Source organism: Haemaphysalis longicornis, unplaced genomic scaffold (genome assembly GCF_048455015.1).
Source record: "Haemaphysalis longicornis isolate Haplotype H1 unplaced genomic scaffold, Haemaphysalis longicornis Haplotype H1 scaffold_4, whole genome shotgun sequence".
Classification (NCBI taxonomy): domain Eukaryota; kingdom Metazoa; phylum Arthropoda; class Arachnida; order Ixodida; family Ixodidae; genus Haemaphysalis; species Haemaphysalis longicornis.
The window spans coordinates 214,639,151-214,657,506 of record NW_027526361.1 but is presented as its reverse complement, the minus strand read 5'-3'; the positions used below and the strand labels follow the sequence as shown (position 1 = coordinate 214,657,506).

At 48.7% G+C, this 18,356-nt stretch overlaps 10 non-coding genes across 10 annotated transcripts; all 10 read left to right on the top strand.

The window, feature by feature from the left end:
- The first annotated feature begins 3,578 nt into the window (after window positions 1-3,578).
- Trnak-uuu (transfer RNA lysine (anticodon UUU)) lies at window positions 3,579-3,650 on the top strand. The gene has a single exon. It is a non-coding gene; the product is annotated as a tRNA-Lys (tRNA).
- A 2,799-nt stretch (window positions 3,651-6,449) lies between these two features.
- On the top strand, window positions 6,450-6,521 carry Trnak-uuu (transfer RNA lysine (anticodon UUU)). The gene has a single exon. It is a non-coding gene; the product is annotated as a tRNA-Lys (tRNA).
- A 407-nt stretch (window positions 6,522-6,928) lies between these two features.
- On the top strand, window positions 6,929-7,000 carry Trnak-uuu (transfer RNA lysine (anticodon UUU)). The gene has a single exon. It is a non-coding gene; the product is annotated as a tRNA-Lys (tRNA).
- Window positions 7,001-7,407: 407 nt separating this feature from the next.
- Window positions 7,408-7,479, top strand: Trnak-uuu (transfer RNA lysine (anticodon UUU)). Its single transcript has one exon. It is a non-coding gene; the product is annotated as a tRNA-Lys (tRNA).
- A 1,354-nt stretch (window positions 7,480-8,833) lies between these two features.
- Trnak-uuu (transfer RNA lysine (anticodon UUU)) lies at window positions 8,834-8,905 on the top strand. Its single transcript has one exon. It is a non-coding gene; the product is annotated as a tRNA-Lys (tRNA).
- A 1,357-nt stretch (window positions 8,906-10,262) lies between these two features.
- On the top strand, window positions 10,263-10,334 carry Trnak-uuu (transfer RNA lysine (anticodon UUU)). The gene has a single exon. It is a non-coding gene; the product is annotated as a tRNA-Lys (tRNA).
- A 1,356-nt stretch (window positions 10,335-11,690) lies between these two features.
- Trnae-uuc (transfer RNA glutamic acid (anticodon UUC)) lies at window positions 11,691-11,762 on the top strand. The gene has a single exon. It is a non-coding gene; the product is annotated as a tRNA-Glu (tRNA).
- Window positions 11,763-12,167: 405 nt separating this feature from the next.
- Window positions 12,168-12,239, top strand: Trnak-uuu (transfer RNA lysine (anticodon UUU)). Its single transcript has one exon. It is a non-coding gene; the product is annotated as a tRNA-Lys (tRNA).
- Window positions 12,240-13,124: 885 nt separating this feature from the next.
- Window positions 13,125-13,196, top strand: Trnak-uuu (transfer RNA lysine (anticodon UUU)). Its single transcript has one exon. It is a non-coding gene; the product is annotated as a tRNA-Lys (tRNA).
- A 406-nt stretch (window positions 13,197-13,602) lies between these two features.
- On the top strand, window positions 13,603-13,674 carry Trnak-uuu (transfer RNA lysine (anticodon UUU)). The gene has a single exon. It is a non-coding gene; the product is annotated as a tRNA-Lys (tRNA).
- The last annotated feature ends 4,682 nt before the right edge of the window (window positions 13,675-18,356 follow it).

The window sequence follows — 18,356 nt, the reverse complement described above, 5'->3', positions numbered from 1 at the left end:
GGTGTTGTTCTTTAAGCCGTTAGAGCCAAAGTGAAGAATGAAGTGAGTGATGTTGCGTGGGGCGGCGTCAATGAGTTTCCTGATGTCAAGGGTTGTGGCGCCACTTTGAAAGCTGATGTATGGGGAATGTTGTCGGGAACGGATGTGGTCGTGAATGTACTTAAAGTGGTTATCACCGATCAGGGCTACGTGTGCCAGGGAAAGGAGAGGGGGCTTACCTTGTTCCGTCATCCTCGTCCACGAAATTCAGGGAGCAGTAGAGCTTTGAAGATGGTAGAGAACACAAGACAAGAAAAACTTCGAAGAAGGTAACAACACGATTGTTGCGAACGTTTCAGCAAAGAGACTTCCATTCGTCAGGGCAATCTCTCGCCTGGCTGGCCCGCTTTATATAGGGGTAGGTGTCCAGGTGAGAGGAGAGAAGGAAAGAAGGAAGGGAAATTGAAAAAGCGGATTGGTTTGGGAGTATGTCTAGAGAGATATTGAGGGGGAAATAAGGTAGTATAGTTTGAGCCGCGAAGTAATTCACAGGGAAGTCCGCCGGGGGTTGATATTCCGGTTATTCTGGGATATTCCGAGTAATTAGCTTCCCGCCTAATACTCGCCCTCATAGCTCCGACCTTTGCTTTTGGAATTTCATTGTATTTATTTTAATGCATTTTTTTCTCCGCTTTTTTTGTGCCCCGTATGTCACTCTAACTTTAACTTTTCGTTTTTGAGTTTCAGGACAGGCCTGGTCCAGGATTGTTGCCGTGGGTGACACGTGCCATTTCACTTCCCGGGTCATTGCTTTTTCTTTTGTTTGTGGGTTTGTGTGGTTTCCCTCGGGGTTTTTTCTTTTCTCTTTTTCTTTTTTCCTTGACCTAGTTATTTCCCCCATCTCTACCTTCTCTTTTCACCTGAGGCTTGTAGATATTTTGTGATAAGGACCCCACCCTCTCCGCCTGGTCTGCTTCTGGCGGTTCTGAGAACTATTCGGTATGCCCCGCGGCGGGTCACAAACATCCTCTCCTCCTTTCTCTCCAAAAAGTCCCGGAATATCAACCCCCGGCAGACTTCCCTGTGACCTACTTCGCGCCTCCAACTATACAACCAACTTTCCCTCTCAATATCTCACTCGACATACTCCCAAACCAATCCGCTTTCTCAATTTCACTTCCTCCTTTCCTTCTCTCCTCTCGCACGGGGACCTAGCCCTATATAAAGCCCGCCAGCCAGGCGAGATATTGCCCTGACGAAAGCAAGCCTCTTTGATGAAGCGTTGGCAACAATCGTGCTTTTACCTTTTTACCTTGTTCGAAGTTTCTCTTGTCTTCTGTATATATATATATATATATATATATATATATATATATATATATATATATATATATATATATATATATATATATATATATATTTATATATATATATATATATATATATATTGTTAAGTCGAACTCGGATATCTCGAAAAATCGGCTAAGTCGAAATTTTCTGTGGCACCGAACCATTTCCTATACGTCCTATGTATTTGGTGCCCTTTATTTCGAAGTATTTTTGGGTCAAACTGCGGATATCTCGAAATCTTGACAGAGGGGAACGAAAATTTCGCCGCCGCGTACCGTTTCACAAGATTCGCACGATGCTGCCGCGCATAAGCCCCTCGATTTCTTTCTCGTTTAGCCGCGACTATCACAAAGCCGATGTTTTCCTTAAACGTGAAGTATGAGCCTAGAGGCATATCGACTTCGTGGCGCGTCATGTGACGGTAGAGACATGCGCAGAGGTACAGCAGGATGTGCGCGTGACAGGAGAACTTACGGACGCCGAAATCGTTGAAATAGCCACAAAAGGACGGCGAAGACGGGGGCGATGATGACGAACCTCCTTGAGAGGTGCCGACATATGCCGAAACGGGGAATGGCTGCGCTTGCTGCGAAATAACTTTGAGTGCAGCGGCGGGGAAGATCGGATAATGCAATGCGTCAACTCCGTCAAGCAGCTAGAGGATTTCTTACAATAGGCCCGAGTGAGGCCGCAAAGCAGACCAGCGTTACGCAGTTCTTTCCTGCTAAGTAAAATTGCAGTGCTACAAAACCAAGCCCGTGAACGTCTTCTGTATGTTGTTTTTCTCTTTAAAACCTTTATGAAAAGCCAGATTGAAAGCTGGTGTTTAGGAGCTGCTAAGTAGTAGCGCCTTTAGTGCAAAGAACTCGATATTTCACGGCAATTCACGCAACTTTGCTTATCTCGAAAATCCGCTTATCTCGAAATATTTCCCGGTTTTTACTAATTCGAGTTAACGCAGAATAATATCGTAAGGAAATGAGGGGCTCGTTGAGGAAATACAGAAACATGGGTCGGCAGCCTACAACGCCAAAGGAGGCATAGGGGTGTGGTTAGGCTCTATTTTTTACGAGGGTCTCGGTTATGGCAGCCTTGATGCCTAGATAGCATAAGAGGGCTTCCCGCCAGTTACCCACTCATGACAGGCTGTAGACGTTTGAGTAACGCCGCAGGGGTTGAAAAGAAGGTCCCGTTCTCCCCGTGTAGTCAGAGTGGCGCTGGCTCCCACCCTCAAGCGTTAGATATACTTCTAGTAAATATAAATACCCAGAAAGTGAAGGAGTACACAGTCGCCCAGATAGCCAAATTGGTAAGGCATTCGAGATCTAATCGAAAGGCGTGGGTTCGGTCCCCACTCTGGGCGCGTGTTTTTCTTTCTTTCTTTCTTCCTTATATTTAAAAAAAATCTTAACTTTATTAACCGTAGTAAAAAATAGAGCCTAACCACACCCCTATGTCTCCTTTGGCGGTGTAGACTGCCGACCTATGTTTCTGTATTTCCTCAACGAGCCCCCCATTTCCTTACTATATTATTCTGCGAAATCCTAGCGAGGGTCTCGGTTATGGCAGCCTTGATGCCTAGGTAGCATAAGAGGGCTTCCCGCCAGTTACCCACTCATGAGAGGCTGTAGACGTTTGAGTCACGCCCCGCGGGTTGAAAAGAAGGTCCCCTTTTCCCCGTGTAGTCAGAGTGGCGCTGGCTACCACCCCCAAGCGTCAGATATACTTCTAGTAAATATAAATACCCAGAAAGTGAAGGAGTACACAGTCGCCCAGATAGCCGAATTGGTAAGGCATTCGAGATCTAACCGAAAGGCGTGGGTTCGGTCCCCACTCTTGGCGCGTGTTTTTCTTTCTTTCTTTCTTCCATATATTTCAAAAAAATCTTAACTTCATTAACCGTAGTAAAAAAATACAGCCTAACCACACCCCTATGCCTCCTTTGGCGTTGTAGACTGCCGACCTATGTTTCTGTATTTCCTCAACGAGCTCCTCATTTCCGTACTATATTATTCTGCGAAAGCCTAGCGAGGGTCTCGGTTATGGCAGCCTTGATGCCTAGATAGCATAAGAGGGCTTCCCGCGAGTTACCCACTCATGACAGGCTGTAGACGTTTGAGTCACGGCCCGGGGGTGTAAAAGAAGGTCCCCTTCTCCCCGTGCAGTCAGAGTGCGCTGACTACCACCCTCAAGCGTCAGATATACTTCTAGTAAATATAAATACACAGAAAGTGAAGGAGTACACAGTCGCCCAGATAGCCGAATTGGTAAGGCATTCGAGATTTAATCGAAAGGCGTGGGTTCGGTCCCCACTCTGGGCGCGTGTTTTTCTTTCTTTCTTTCTTCCTTATATTTAAAAAAAATCGTAACTTCATTACCCGTAGTAAAAAATAGAGCCTAACCACACCCCTATGCCTCCTTTGGCGTTGTAGACTGCCGACCTATGTTTCTGTATTTCCTCAACGAGCCCCTCATTTCCTTACTATATCATTCTGCGAAAGCCTAGCGAGCGTCTCGGATATGGCAGCCTTGATGCCTAGGTAGCATAAGAGGGCTTCCCGCCAGTTACCCATTCATGACAGGCTGTAGACGTTTGAGTCACGCCCCAGGGGTTGAAAAGAAGGTCCCCGTCTCCCCGTGTAGTCAGAGTGGCGCTGGCTACCACCCTCAAGCGTCAGATATACTTCTAGTAAATATAAATACCAAGAAAGTGAAGGAGTACACAGTTGCCCAGATAGCCGAAATGGTAAGTCATTCGAGATCTAATCGAAAGGCGTGCGTTCGGTCCCCAATCTGGGCGCGTGTTTTTCTTTCTTTCTTTCTTCCTTATATTTAAAAAAAATCTAAACGTCATTACCCGTATTAAAAAATAGAGCCTAACCACACCCCTATGCCTCCTTTGGCGTTGTAGACTGCCGACCTATGTTTCTGTATTTCCTCAACGAGCCCCTCATTTCCTTACTATATTATTCTGCGATAGCCTAGCGAGGGTCTCGTTTATGGCAGCGTTGATGCCTAGGTAGCATAAGAGGGCTTCCCGCCATTACCCACTCATGACAGGCTGTAGACGTTTGAGTCACGCCCCGGGGGTTGAAAAGAAGGTCCCCGTCTCCACGTGTAGTCAGAGTGGCGCTGGCTACCACCCTCAACCGTCAGATATACTTCTAGTAAATATAAATACCGAGAAAGTGAAGGAGTACACAGTCGCCCAGTTAGCCGAATTGGTAAGGCATTCGAGATTTAATCGAAAGGCGTGGTTTCGGTCCCCACTCTGGGCGCGTGTTTTTCTTTCTTTCTTTCTTCCTTATATTTAAAAAAAATCTTAACTTTATTAACCGTAGTAAAAAATAGAGCCTAACCACACCCCTATGTCTCCTTTGGCGGTGTAGACTGCCGACCTATGTTTCTGTATTTCCTCAACGAGCCCCTCATTTCCTTACTATATTATTCTGCGAAATCCTAGCGAGGGTCTCGGTTATGGCAGCCTTGATGCCTAGGTAGCATAAGAGGGCTTCCCGCCAGTTACCCACTCATGACAGGCTGATAGACGTTTGAGTCACGCCCCGGGGGTGTAAAAGAAGGTCCCCTTCTCCCCGTGTAGTCAGAGTGGCGCTGGCTACCACCCTCAAGCGTCACATATACTTCTAGTAAATATAAGTACCCAGAAAGTCAAGGAGTACACAGTCGCCCAGATAGCCGAATTGGTAAGGCATTCGAGATCTAATAGAAAGGCGTGGGTTCGGTCCCCACTCTGGGCGCGTGTTTTTCTTCCTTTCTTTCTTCCTTATATTTAAAAAAAATCGTAACTTCATTACCCGTAGTAAAAAATAGAGCCTAACCACACCCCTATGCCTCCTTTGGCGTTGTAGACTGCCGACCTATGTTTCTGTATTTCCTCAACGAGCCCCTCATTTCCTTACTATATTATTCTGCGAAATCCTAGCGAGGGTCTCGGTTATGGCAGCCTTGATGCCTAGGTAGCATAAGAGGGCTTCCCGCCAGTTACCCACTCATGATAGGCTGTAGACGTTTGAGTCACGCCCCGCGGGTTGAAAAGAAGGTCCCCTTTTCCCCGTGTAGTCAGAGTGGCGCTGGCTACCACCCCCAAGCGTCAGATATACTTCTAGTAAATATAAATACCCAGAAAGTGAAGGAGTACACAGTCGCCCAGATAGCCGAATTGGTAAGGCATTCGAGATCTAACCGAAAGGCGTGGGTTAGGTCCCCACTCTGGGCGCGTGTTTTTCTTCCTTTCTTTCTTCCTTATATTTAAAAAAAATCGTAACTTCATTACCCGTAGTAAAAAAAAGCCTAACCACACCCCTATGCCTCCTTTGGCGTTGTAGACTGCCGACCTATGTTTCTGTATTTCCTCAACGAGCCCCTCATTTCCTTACTATATTATTCTGCGAAATCCTAGCGAGGGTCTCGGTTATGGCAGCCTTGATGCCTAGGTAGCATAAGAGGGCTTCCCGCCAGTTACCCACTCATGATAGGCTGTAGACGTTTGAGTCATGCCCCGCGGGTTGAAAAGAAGGTCCCCTTTTCCCCGTGTAGTCAGAGTGGCGCTGGCTACCACCCCCAAGCGTCAGATATACTTCTAGTAAATATAAATACCCAGAAAGTGAAGGAGTACACAGTCGCCCAGATAGCCGAATTGGTAAGGCATTCGAGATCTAACCGAAAGGCGTGGGTTCGGTCCCCACTCTGGGCGCGTGTTTTTCTTCCTTTCTTTCTTCCTTATATTTAAAAAAAATCGTAACTTCTTTACCCGTAGTAAAAAATAGAGCCTAACCACACCCCTATGCCTCCTTTGGCGTTGTAGACTGCCGACCTATGTTTCTGTATTTCCTCAACGAGCCCCTCATTTCCTTACTATATTATTCTGCGAAATCCTAGCGAGGGTCTCGGTTATGGCAGCCTTGATGCCTAGGTAGCATAAGAGGGCTTCCCGCCAGTTACCCACTCATGACAGGCTGTAGACGTTTGAGTCACGCCCCGGGGGTTGAAAAGAAGGTCCCCGTCTCCACGTGTAGTCGAGTGGCGCTGGCTACCACCCTCAACCGTCAGATATACTTCTAGTAAATATAAATACCGAGAAAGTGAAGGAGTACACAGTCGCCCAGATAGCCGAATTGGTAAGGCATTCGAGATTTAATCGAAAGGCGTGGGTTCGGTCCCCACTCTGGGCGCGTGTTTTTCTTTCTTTCTTTCTTCCTTATATTTTAAAAAAAATCTTAACTTCATTACCCGTAGTAAAAAATAGAGCCTAACCACACCCCTATGCCTCCTTTGGCGTTGTAGACTGCCGACCTATGTTTCTGTATTTCCTCAACGAGCCCCTCATTTCCTTACTATATTATCCTGCGAAAGCCTAGCGAGGGTCTCGGTTATAGCAGCCTTGATGCCTAGGTAGCATAAGAGGGCTTCCCGCCAGTTACAGACTCATGACAGGCTGTAGACGTTTGAGTCACGGCCGGGGGTGTAAAAGAAGGTCCCCTTCTCCCCGTGTAGTTAGAGTGGCGCTGGCGACCACCCTCAAGCGTCACATATACTTCTAGTAAATATAAATACCCAGAAAGTGAAGGAGTACACAGTCGCCCAGATAGCCGAATTGGTAAGGCATTCGAGATTTAATCGAAAGGCGTGGGTTCGGTCCCCACTCTGGGCGCGTGTTTTTCTTTCTTTCTTTCTTCCTTATATTTAAAAAAAATCTTAACTTCATTACCCGAAGTAAAAAATAGAGCCTAACCACACCCCAATGCTTCCTTTGGCGTTGTAGACTGCCGACCTATGTTTCTGTATTTCCTCAACGAGCCCCTCATTTCCGTACTATATTATTCTGCGATGGCCTAGCGAGGGTCTCGGTTATGGCAGCCTTGATGCCTAGGTAGCATAAGAGGGCTTCCCGCCAGTTACCCACTCAAGACAGGCTGTAGACGTTTGAGTCAGGCCCCGGGGGTTGAAAAGAAGGTCCCCGTCTCCCCGTGTAGTCAGAGTGGCGCTGGCTACCACCCTCAACCGTCAGATATACTTCTAGTAAATATAAATACCCAGAAAGTGAAGGAGTACACAGTAGCCCAGATAGCCGAATTGGTAAGGCATTCGAGATTTAATCGAAAGGCGTGGGTTCGGTCCCCACTCTGGACGCGTGTTTTTCTTTCTTCCTTATATTTAAAAAAAAATCTAAACTTCATTAACCGTAGTAAAAAATAGAGCCTAACCACACCCCTATGCCTCCTTTGGCGTTGTAGACAGCCGACCTATGTTTCTGTATTTCCTCAACGAGCCCCTCAATTCCTTACTATATTATTCTGCGAAAGCCTAGCGAGGGTCTCGGTTATGGCAGCCTTGATGCCTAGGTAGCATAAGAGGGCTTCCCGCCAGTTACCCACTCATGAGAGGCTGTAGACGTTTGAGTCACGCCCCGGGGGTTGAAAAGAAGGTCCCCTTTTCCCCGTGTAGTCAGAGTGGCGCTGGCTACCACCCTCAAGCGTCAGATATACTTCTAGTAAATATAAATACCCAGAAAGTGAAGGAGTACACAGTCGCCCAGATAGCCGAATTGGTAAGGAATTCGAGATCTAACCGAAAGGCGTGGGTTCGGTCCCCACTCTGGGCGCGTGTTTTTCTTTCTTTCTTTCTTCCATATATTTAAAAAAATCTTAACTTCATTACCGTAGTAAAAAATAGAGCCTAACCACACCCCTATGCCTCCTTTGGCGTTGTAGACTGCCGACCTATGTTTCTGTATTTCCTCAACGAGCCCCTCATTTCCGTACTATATTATTCTGCGAAAGCCTAGCGAGGGTCTCGGTTATGGCAGCCTTGATGCCTAGGTAGCATAAGAGGGCTTCCCGCCAGTTACCCACTCATGACAGGCTGTAGACGTTTGAGTCACGCCCCGGGGGTTGAAAATAAGGTCCCCGTCTCCCGTGTAGTCAGAGTGGCGCTGGCTACCACCCTCAAGCGTCAGATATACTTCTAGTAAATATAAATACCCAGAAAGTGAAGGAGTACACAGTCACCCAGATAGCCGAATTGGTAAGGCATTCGAGATCTAATCGAAAGGCGTGGGTTCGGTCCCCACTGTGGGCGCGTGTTTTTCTTTCTTTCTTTCTTCCTTATATTTAAAAAAATCTTAACTTTATTAACCGTAGTAAAAAAAAGAGCCTAACCACATCCCTATGCTTCCTTTGGCGTTGTAGACTTCCGACCTATGTTTCTGTATTTCCTCAACGAGCCCCTCATTTCCTTACTATATTATTCTGCGATAGCCTAGCGAGGGTCTCGGTTATGGCAGCCTTGATGCCTAGGTAGCATAAGAGGGCTTCCCGCCAGTTACCCACTCATGACAGGCTGTAGACGTTTGAGTCAGGCCCCGGGGGTTGAAAAGAAGGTCCCCGTCTCCCCGTGTAGTCAGAGTGGCGCTGGCTACCACCCTCAACCGTCAGATATACTTCTAGTAAATATAAATACCCAGAAAGTGAAGGAGTACACAGTCGCCCAGATAGCCGAATTGGTAAGGCATTCGAGATTTAATCGAAAGGCGTGGGTTCGGTCCCCACTCTGGACGCGTGTTTTTCTTTCTTCCTTATATTTAAAAAAAAAATCTAAACTTCATTAACCGTAGTAAAAAATAGAGCCTAACCACACCCCTATGCCTCCTTTGGCGTTGTAGACAGCCGACCTATGTTTCTGTATTTCCTCAACGAGCCCCTCAATTCCTTACTATATTATTCTGCGAAAGCCTAGCGAGGGTCTCGGTTATGGCAGCCTTGATGCCTAGGTAGCATAAGAGGGCTTCCCGCCAGTTACCCACTCATGAGAGGCTGTAGACGTTTGAGTCACGCCCCGGGGGTTGAAAAGAAGGTCCCCTTTTCCCCGTGTAGTCAGAGTGGCGCTGGCTACCACCCTCAAGCGTCAGATATACGTCTATAAAATATAAATACCCAGAAAGTGAAGGAGTACACAGTCGCCCAGATAGCCGAATTGGTAAGGAATTCGAGATCTAACCGAAAGGCGTGGGTTCGGTCCCCACTCTGGGCGCGTGTTTTTCTTTCTTTCTTTCTTCCATATATTTAAAAAAAATCTTAACTTCATTACCGTAGTAAAAAATAGAGCCTAACCACACCCCTATGCCTCCTTTGGCGTTGTAGACTGCCGACCTATGTTTCTGTATTTCCTCAACGAGCCCCTCATTTCCGTACTATATTATTCTGCGAAAGCCTAGCGAGGGTCTCGGTTATGGCAGCCTTGATGCCTAGGTAGCATAAGAGGGCTTCCCGCCAGTTACCCACTCATGACAGGCTGTAGACGTTTGAGTCACGCCCCGGGGGTTGAAAATAAGGTCCCCGTCTCCCGTGTAGTCAGAGTGGCGCTGGCTACCACCCTCAAGCGTCAGATATACTTCTAGTAAATATAAATACCCAGAAAGTGAAGGAGTACACAGTCGCCCATATAGCCGAATTGGTAAGGCATTCGAGATCTAATCGAAAGGCGTGGGTTCGGTCCCCACTCTGGGCGCGTGTTTTGCTTTCTTTCTTTCTTCCTTATATTTAAAAAAAATCTAAACTTCATTAACCGTATTAGAAAATAGAGCCTAACCACACCCCTATGCCTCCTTTGGCGTTGTAGACTGCCGACCTATGTTTCTGTATTTCCTCAACGAGCCCCTCATTTCCTTACTATATTATTCTGCGATAGCCTAGCGAGGGTCTCGGTTATGGCAGCCTTGATGCCTAGGTAGCATAAGAGGGCTTCCCGCCAGTTACCCACTCATGACAGGCTGTAGACGTTTGAGTCAGGCCCCGGGGGTTGAAAAGAAGGTCCCCGTCTCCCCGTGTAGTCAGAGTGGCGCTGGCTACCACCCTCAACCGTCAGATATACTTCTAGTAAATATAAATACCCAGAAAGTGAAGGAGTACACAGTCGCCCAGATAGCCGAATTGGTAAGGCATTCGAGATTTAATCGAAAGGCGTGGGTTCGGTCCCCACTCTGGACGCGTGTTTTTCTTTCTTCCTTATATTTAAAAAAAAAATCTAAACTTCATTAACCGTAGTAAAAAATAGAGCCTAACCACACCCCTATGCCTCCTTTGGCGTTGTAGACAGCCGACCTATGTTTCTGTATTTCCTCAACGAGCCCCTCAATTCCTTACTATATTATTCTGCGAAAGCCTAGCGAGGGTCTCGGTTATGGCAGCCTTGATGCCTAGGTAGCATAAGAGGGCTTCCCGCCAGTTACCCACTCATGAGAGGCTGTAGACGTTTGAGTCACGCCCCGGGGGTTGAAAAGAAGGTCCCCTTTTCCCCGTGTAGTCAGAGTGGCGCTGGCTACCACCCTCAAGCGTCAGATATACGTCTATAAAATATAAATACCCAGAAAGTGAAGGAGTACACAGTCGCCCAGATAGCCGAATTGGTAAGGAATTCGAGATCTAACCGAAAGGCGTGGGTTCGGTCCCCACTCTGGGCGCGTGTTTTTCTTTCTTTCTTTCTTCCATATATTTAAAAAAAATCTTAACTTCATTACCGTAGTAAAAAATAGAGCCTAACCACACCCCTATGCCTCCTTTGGCGTTGTAGACTGCCGACCTATGTTTCTGTATTTCCTCAACGAGCCCCTCATTTCCGTACTATATTATTCTGCGAAAGCCTAGCGAGGGTCTCGGTTATGGCAGCCTTGATGCCTAGGTAGCATAAGAGGGCTTCCCGCCAGTTACCCACTCATGACAGGCTGTAGACGTTTGAGTCACGCCCCGGGGGTTGAAAATAAGGTCCCCGTCTCCCGTGTAGTCAGAGTGGCGCTGGCTACCACCCTCAAGCGTCAGATATACTTCTAGTAAATATAAATACCCAGAAAGTGAAGGAGTACACAGTCGCCCATATAGCCGAATTGGTAAGGCATTCGAGATCTAATCGAAAGGCGTGGGTTCGGTCCCCACTCTGGGCGCGTGTTTTGCTTTCTTTCTTTCTTCCTTATATTTAAAAAAAATCTAAACTTCATTAACCGTATTAGAAAATAGAGCCTAACCACACCCCTATGCCTCCTTTGGCGTTGTAGACTGCCGACCTATGTTTCTGTATTTCCTCAACGAGCCCCTCATTTCCTTACTATATTATTCTGCGATAGCCTAGCGAGGGTCTCGGTTATGGCAGCCTTGATGCCTAGGTAGCATAAGAGGGCTTCCCGCGAGTTACCCACTCATGACAGGCTGTAGACGTTTGAGTCACGGCCGGGGGTGTAAAAAAAGGTCCCCTTCTCCCCGTGTAGTCAGAGTGGCGCTGGCGACCACCCTCAAGCGTCAGATATACTTCTAGTAAATATAAATACCCAGAAAGTGAAGTTGTACACAGTCGCCCAGATAGCCGAATTGGTAAGGCATTCGAGATTCAATCGAAAGTCGTGGGTTCGGTCCCCACTGTGGGCGCAAGTTTTTCTTTCTTTCTTTCTTCCTTATATTTAAAAAAATCTTAACTTTATTAACCATAGTAAAAAAAGAGCCTAACCACACCCCTATGCTTCCTTTGGCGTTGTAGACTTCCGACCTATGTTCCTGTATTTCCTCAACGAGCCCCTCATTTCCTTACTATATTATTCTGCGATAGCCTAGTGAGGGTCTCGGTTATGGCAGCCTTGATGCCTAGGTAGCATAAGAGGGCTTCCCGCCAGTTACCCACTCATGACAGGCTGTAGACGTTTGAGTCAGGCCCCGGGGGTTCAAAAGAAGGTCCCCGTCTCCCCGTGTAGTCAGAGTGGCGCTGGCTACCACCCTCAACCGCCAGATATACTTCTAGTAAATATAAATACCCAGAAAGTGAAGGAGTACACAGTCACCCAGATAGCCGAATTGGTAAGGCATTCGAGATTTAATCGAAAGGCGTGGGTTCGGTCCCCACTCTGGGCGCGTGTTTTTCTTTCTTTCTTTCTTCCTTATATTTTAAAAAAATTCTTAACTTCATTACCCGTAGTAAAAAATAGAGCCTAACCACACCCCTATGCCTCCTTTGGCATTGTAGACAGCCGACCTATGTTTCTGTATTTCCTCAACGAGCCCCTCATTTCCGTACTATATTATTCTGCGAAAGCCTAGCGAGGGTCTCGGTTATGGCAGCCTTGATGCCTAGGTAGCATAAGAGGGCTTCCCGCCAGTTACCCACTCATGACAGGCTGTAGACGTTTGAGTCACGCCCCGGGGATTGAAAAGAAGGTCCCCTTCTCCCGTGTAGTCAGAGTGGCGCTGGCTACCACCCTCAAGCGTCAGATATACTTCTAGTAAATATAAATACACAGAAAGTGAAGGAGTACACAGTCGCCCAGATAGCCGAATTGGTAAGGCATTCGAGATCTAATCGAAAGGCGTGGGTTCGGTCCCCACTCTGGGCGCGTGTTTTTCTTTCTTTCTTTCTTTCTTATATTTAAAAAAAATCTAAACTTCATTAACCGTATTAAAAAATAGAGCCTAACCACACCCGCATGCCTCCTTTGGCGTTGTAGACTGCCGACCTATGTTTCTGTATTTCCTCAACGAGCCCCTCATTTCCTTACTATATTATTCTGCGATAGCCTAGCGAGGGTCTCGGTTATGGCAGCCTTTATGCCTAGGTAGTATAAGAGGGCTTCCCGCGAGTTACCCACTCATGACAGGCTGTAGACGTTTGAGTCACGGCCGGGGGTGTAAAAGAAGGTCCCCTTCTCCCCGTGTAGTCAGAGTGGCGCTGGCGACCACCCTCAAGCGTCAGATATACTTCTAGTAAATATAAATACCCAGAAAGTGAAGGAGTACACAGTCGCCCAGATAGCCGAATTGGTAAGGCATTCGAGATTTAATCGAAAGGCGTGGGTTCGGTCCCCACTCTGGGCGCGTGTTTTTCTTTCTTTCTTTCTTCCTTATATTTAAAAAAATCTTAACTTCATTACCCGAAGTAAAAAATAGAGCCTAACCACACCCCTATGCTTCCTTTGGTGTTGTAGACTTCCGACCTATGTTTCTGTATTTCCTCAACGAGCCCCTCATTTCCTTACTATATTATTCTGCGATGGCCTAGCGAGGGTCTCGGTTATGGCAGCCTTGATGCCTAGGTAGCATAAGAGGGCTTCCTGCCAGTTACCCACTCATGACAGGCTGTAGACGTTTGAGTCAGACCCCGGGGGTTGAAAAGAAGGTCCCCGTCTCCCCGTGTAGTCAGAGTGGCGCTGGCTACCGCCCTCAACCGTCAGATATACTTCTAGTAAATATAAATACCCAGAAAGTGAAGGAGTACACAGTCGCCCAGATAGCCGAATTGGTAAGGCATTCGAGATTTAATCGAAAGGCGTGGGTTCGGTCCCCACTCTGGGCGCGTGTTTTTCTTTCTTTCTTTCTTCCTTATATTTGAAAAAAAGTCTTAACTTCATTACCCGTAGTAAAAAATAGAGCCTAACCACACCCCTATGCCTCCTTTCGCGTTGTAGACTGCCGACCTATGTTTCTGTATTTCGTCAACGAGCCCTTCATTTCCTTACTTTATTATCCTGCGAAAGCCTAGGGAGGGTCTCGGTTATGGCAGCCTTGATGCCTAGGTAGCATAAGAGGGCTTCCCGCCAGTTACCCACTCATGACAGGCTGTAGACGTTTGAGTCACGCCCCGGGGGTTGAAAAGAAGCTCCCCTTCTCCCCGTGTAGTCAGAGTGGCGCTGGCTACCACCCTCAAGCGTCAGATATACTTCTAGTAAATATAAATACCCAGAAAGTGAAGGAGTACACAGTCGCCCAGATAGCCGAATTGGTAAGGCATTCGAGATCTAATCGAAAGGCGTGGGTTCGGTCCCCACTATGGGCGCGTGTTTTTCTTTCTTTCTTTCTTCCTTATATTTAAAAAAAATCTAAACTTCATTAACCGTAGTAAAAAATAGAGCCGAACCACACCCCTATGCCTGCTTTGGCGTTGTAGACTGCCGACCTATGTTTCTGTGTGTATATATATATATATACATATATATATATATATATATATATATATATATATATATATATATATATATTTATATATATATATATATATATATATATATATATATATATATATATATATATATATATATATATATTGTAGTGCGAACGACGAGCAAGTGGCGCGCAGCCACCATGCGAGCACTAACGAACAACTGATTTGCTACGCGGCCACAACAGTCAGCATTGTCCTTGCGATTCGCGTATGCCCGCTCAAGGGGATTGACCACCTGGTTTGTACAGACGACGACGAAGCAACAAGTTTAGCCACCGCAGCGGCATCGTCATCGGCATGAAGCTCGTGGAGTGCTCGAGACATTCTGCCGGCTGGGCCACCGATCCGTTTGCCACTTCTGAGTGCCCCTCCTTCCTTCCGCTGTCAAGGCAATAAACCCGCCTTACATTTTGGTGGAGTGTGCGGATTCCGTCCTCGTCCTGCTCCTCAGCTTCACCCCGCAAGTGTACCCGCAAGCCTGGAGCTCCGGAGTCGCACCCTGCCCTCTACCGCTGGGTCAGCTATGACTACTAACGCCCGAAACACGACGTCGTCTTCGCCATCGGCTGTCATCTGCTCCGGGGTGATCCGTGAGCGTGAGCCGGCGATGTTCACTGGCGCAGACGACCAGGACGTCGAAGAATGGCTCTCGTCTTATGAGAGGGTAAGCGCGCACAATAAGTGGGACGATGTCATGAAGCTGAATAACGTCAGTTTCTCCTTGAGGGGACTTGCCGAAAAACCGTTTCTCAACCACCCATCTGATCGCGAAACCCAAGACGCATTCAAAACGAACCTTTCGGCGGTATTTGACTGGCCAGCGGTTCGCAAGCTTCGCGCGGAGCAGCTTTTGAGAGAGCGAGCTCAAGGGGCCGGCGAGAACTTTTCCAGCTACATCGAGGATGTGGTCGACCTTTGCAGGCGCGTGGATCCTTCCATGCCTGAGCAAGACACCATCAGGCATATACTCAAGGGAATAGATGAGGACGCGTTCCAGATGCTGCTGGCGAAAAACCCTCAGAGCGTCCGAGACGTCATCAGCTTGTTGCAAAGTTATGACGAGTTGCGCAGGCAGCGTCGCCTCACTCGTCGCCGCCCTTTGGAGCGTGAGGAGCCGCTCTGTGAGCTGGCAGTTAGTGAAAATCCGTCGCTACTGAACCGCATCAAGGAGCTTGTTCGTGAAGAGGTGGCGCGGCAGATCTCTCTCCTGCCTTGTACATCCCTGCCATCATCGCCGGTACCAGATCCTTGCTTGTCGTCGCCCCTTCGTCGAATTATTAGGGAAGAAGTCGCTGAAGCTCTACCGACCACGCCAGCTGCTCCGCAACCGTTGCCTGTAGCGGCGCCGCTATACGCTGAAGTTGCGGCACGGCAAGCTCCGCCTACCGCTTACGTGCCTTTACGCCGCCCACAGCCACCGCCTTACCTTCCTCCGCCTTTGTCGACACCTCCGGCTCCGCTCCACAGCAACCCATGGCGCACGCCCCATAACCGGCCGATATGCTATTTCTGTGGAGTTCCTGGTCACGTAGCGCGTTATTGCCGACGTCGACTTACGCCGCCCGGAGACGCTTACCGGACACCAGTTTTTGCTGCTGACGTGTACACTTCTCCGCGTTCGTCCAACAGTGCCCCTGTCGAGCCGTCCTATCGCTTGCCCCCTCGCGAAGCTCCCGATGCCCGTCGGTCGTTCTCCCCACGTCGTCGTTCCATTTCGCCGCTGCGCCGTCGTCCGAATGCCGAGGAGGAAAACTGATCGCCGCAGTTCCGGAGGCAAGAACTGCGGCGCCGTCGAAATACCAAAGCCCTGGCCTGTCTGTTACGAATGCGATTGAAGTCGTTATTGATGGAATCACCACATACGCCCTTGTAGACACGGGAGCAGCCAACTCCGTTATCGCCGCCAAACTTTGCCGCAAATTACGAAAAGTGACGACCCCAATATCTGGTTTCCGTCTCCGCACAGCTACGGCGCATAACGTCGAGCCTTCAGCCGTTTGCACAAGCCGTGTCTTTGTACAAAACGCGATGTATGTAGTCGAGTTCGTCGTTCTTTCCTCATGCTCCCATGACATCATCCTGGGGTGGGACTTCCTGTCGCGTCACCACGCTGTTATTGACTGTGCCCGCGCCGAGGTCGCCTTATTTCCGATGTGTGGCACTGAAATGAACAAGGTAACCACTACTTTTAAGCTGTGCGCCGCCGAAGACTCCACAATCCCTCCAGCCTCTGCCGTTATCTTACCAGTAATCTGTGGTATGGTATCTGCCGCAACTGTTGTGTTTACCCCCTCTAATCTGTTCATGCGCCGACAGGGCGCCCCTCTCCCCTACGCCATTCTTGAAACCGAAAATGGCGCTAGCATGATCTCCATCTGCAATACCTCCTCTTCACCTTTAGCCGTGCATCGTGGCGAGTCCCTTGGACGCGTCGAAGCTATTGACACTCGCCTAATAAACGACTTCCCGGATGGGTATCTTCCATTGGTATCTTGGGTATCTTCCTTGGGTATCTTCCATTTTTGACATGATTTCGGACCCAACGGAACATAGCGCCTCGCGGGCACTGCGACGTCAGGCCGTGCATTTTTCCATTCGTGACGGGCTTCTGTATCGCAGGAATTACCTCCCCGAAGGCCGCAAGTGGTTGTTGGTGATCCCTCGTCACCTGCGCTCTACAATATGTGCTAATTTTCATACGACTGTGCAATTCGCCCACGCAGGAGTCTTTAAGACGTACCAGCGGTTGCGGCTGCGCTACTTTTGGCGAGGAATGTATTCCTTTGTAACAAAGGTCATCGAATCATGCCGAGAATGCCAACGTCGCAAGTCTCCGCCGCAGTCACCAACCGCACCGTTACAGCCTTTGCCCTGCCCCGCGCGCCCTTTCGACCGGGTCGGGATAGACTTATACGGCCCGCTACCCCTCAATGCTGCCGGCAACCGTTGGGTTATTGTCGCCGTCGATTACCTTACGCGATACGTTGAGACTGCCGCGCTACCGGCTGCCACAGCGCGAGAAGTTGCAACCTTCATTTTGCACCATTTCATTCTGCGTCATGGCGCACCACGGGAACTTCTCAGTGACCGGGGCCGTGTCTTTTTGTCAGAAGTGGTCGAGGCTCTTCTCAAAGAAAGCAACGTCACCCACCGCAGCACTTTAGCCTACCATTCCCAGACTAATGGGTTGACGGAGAGATTTAACCGCACCCTTGGTGATATGCTCGCCAAGTGTGTGTCTGCTGACGACTCCGATTGGGATGCGATTCTCCCCTTCGTGACTTACGCGTATAACACCGCGATGCAGACTACTACAGGGTTCTCGCCTTACTTCCTCCTCTATGGCCGTGAAGCATCCTGCCCTCTCGACACCATTCTACCCAACCGGCCCGACGCTTCCGAATACACGCCTGTTTCTCAACTCTGCAGCCACGCTGAGGAGTGTCGTCAGCTTGCTCGCAGTTTTACCTCCGAAGACCAATTCCACCAAAACCATCGGCGTGACGGTGACAACCCACAAGTGACTTTCTCTCCCGGCTCTCTCGTATGGCTTTGGGTGCCCTCCACTACACCTGGGCTTTCTAGCAAGCTCCTTTCCAAGTTCCATGGACCGTACCGCGTACTAGAACGAACCTCCTCCGTTAATTACGTTGTGGAGCCGCTCACCCCGTCGCCTGACCTGCGCTGCCGCGGACGCGAAACGGTACACGTGCATCGCCTCAAGCCGTACTACGACCCTTCCGTCGTGACGTGCCCTTAGGTCGCCAGGGTGGCTCCCTTCGTCGTGGGGGTAATTGTAGTGCGAAAGACGAGCAAGTGGGGCGCAGCCACCATGCGAGCACTAACGAACCACTGATTTGCTACGCGGCCACAAGAGTCAGCATTGTCCTTGCGATTCGCGTATGCCCGCTCAAGGGGATTGACCACCTGGTTTGTACAGACGACGACGAGGCAACAAGGTCAGCCACCGCAGCGGCATCGTCATCGGCATGAAGCTCGTGGAGTGCTCGAGACATTCTGCCGGTTGGGCCACCGAT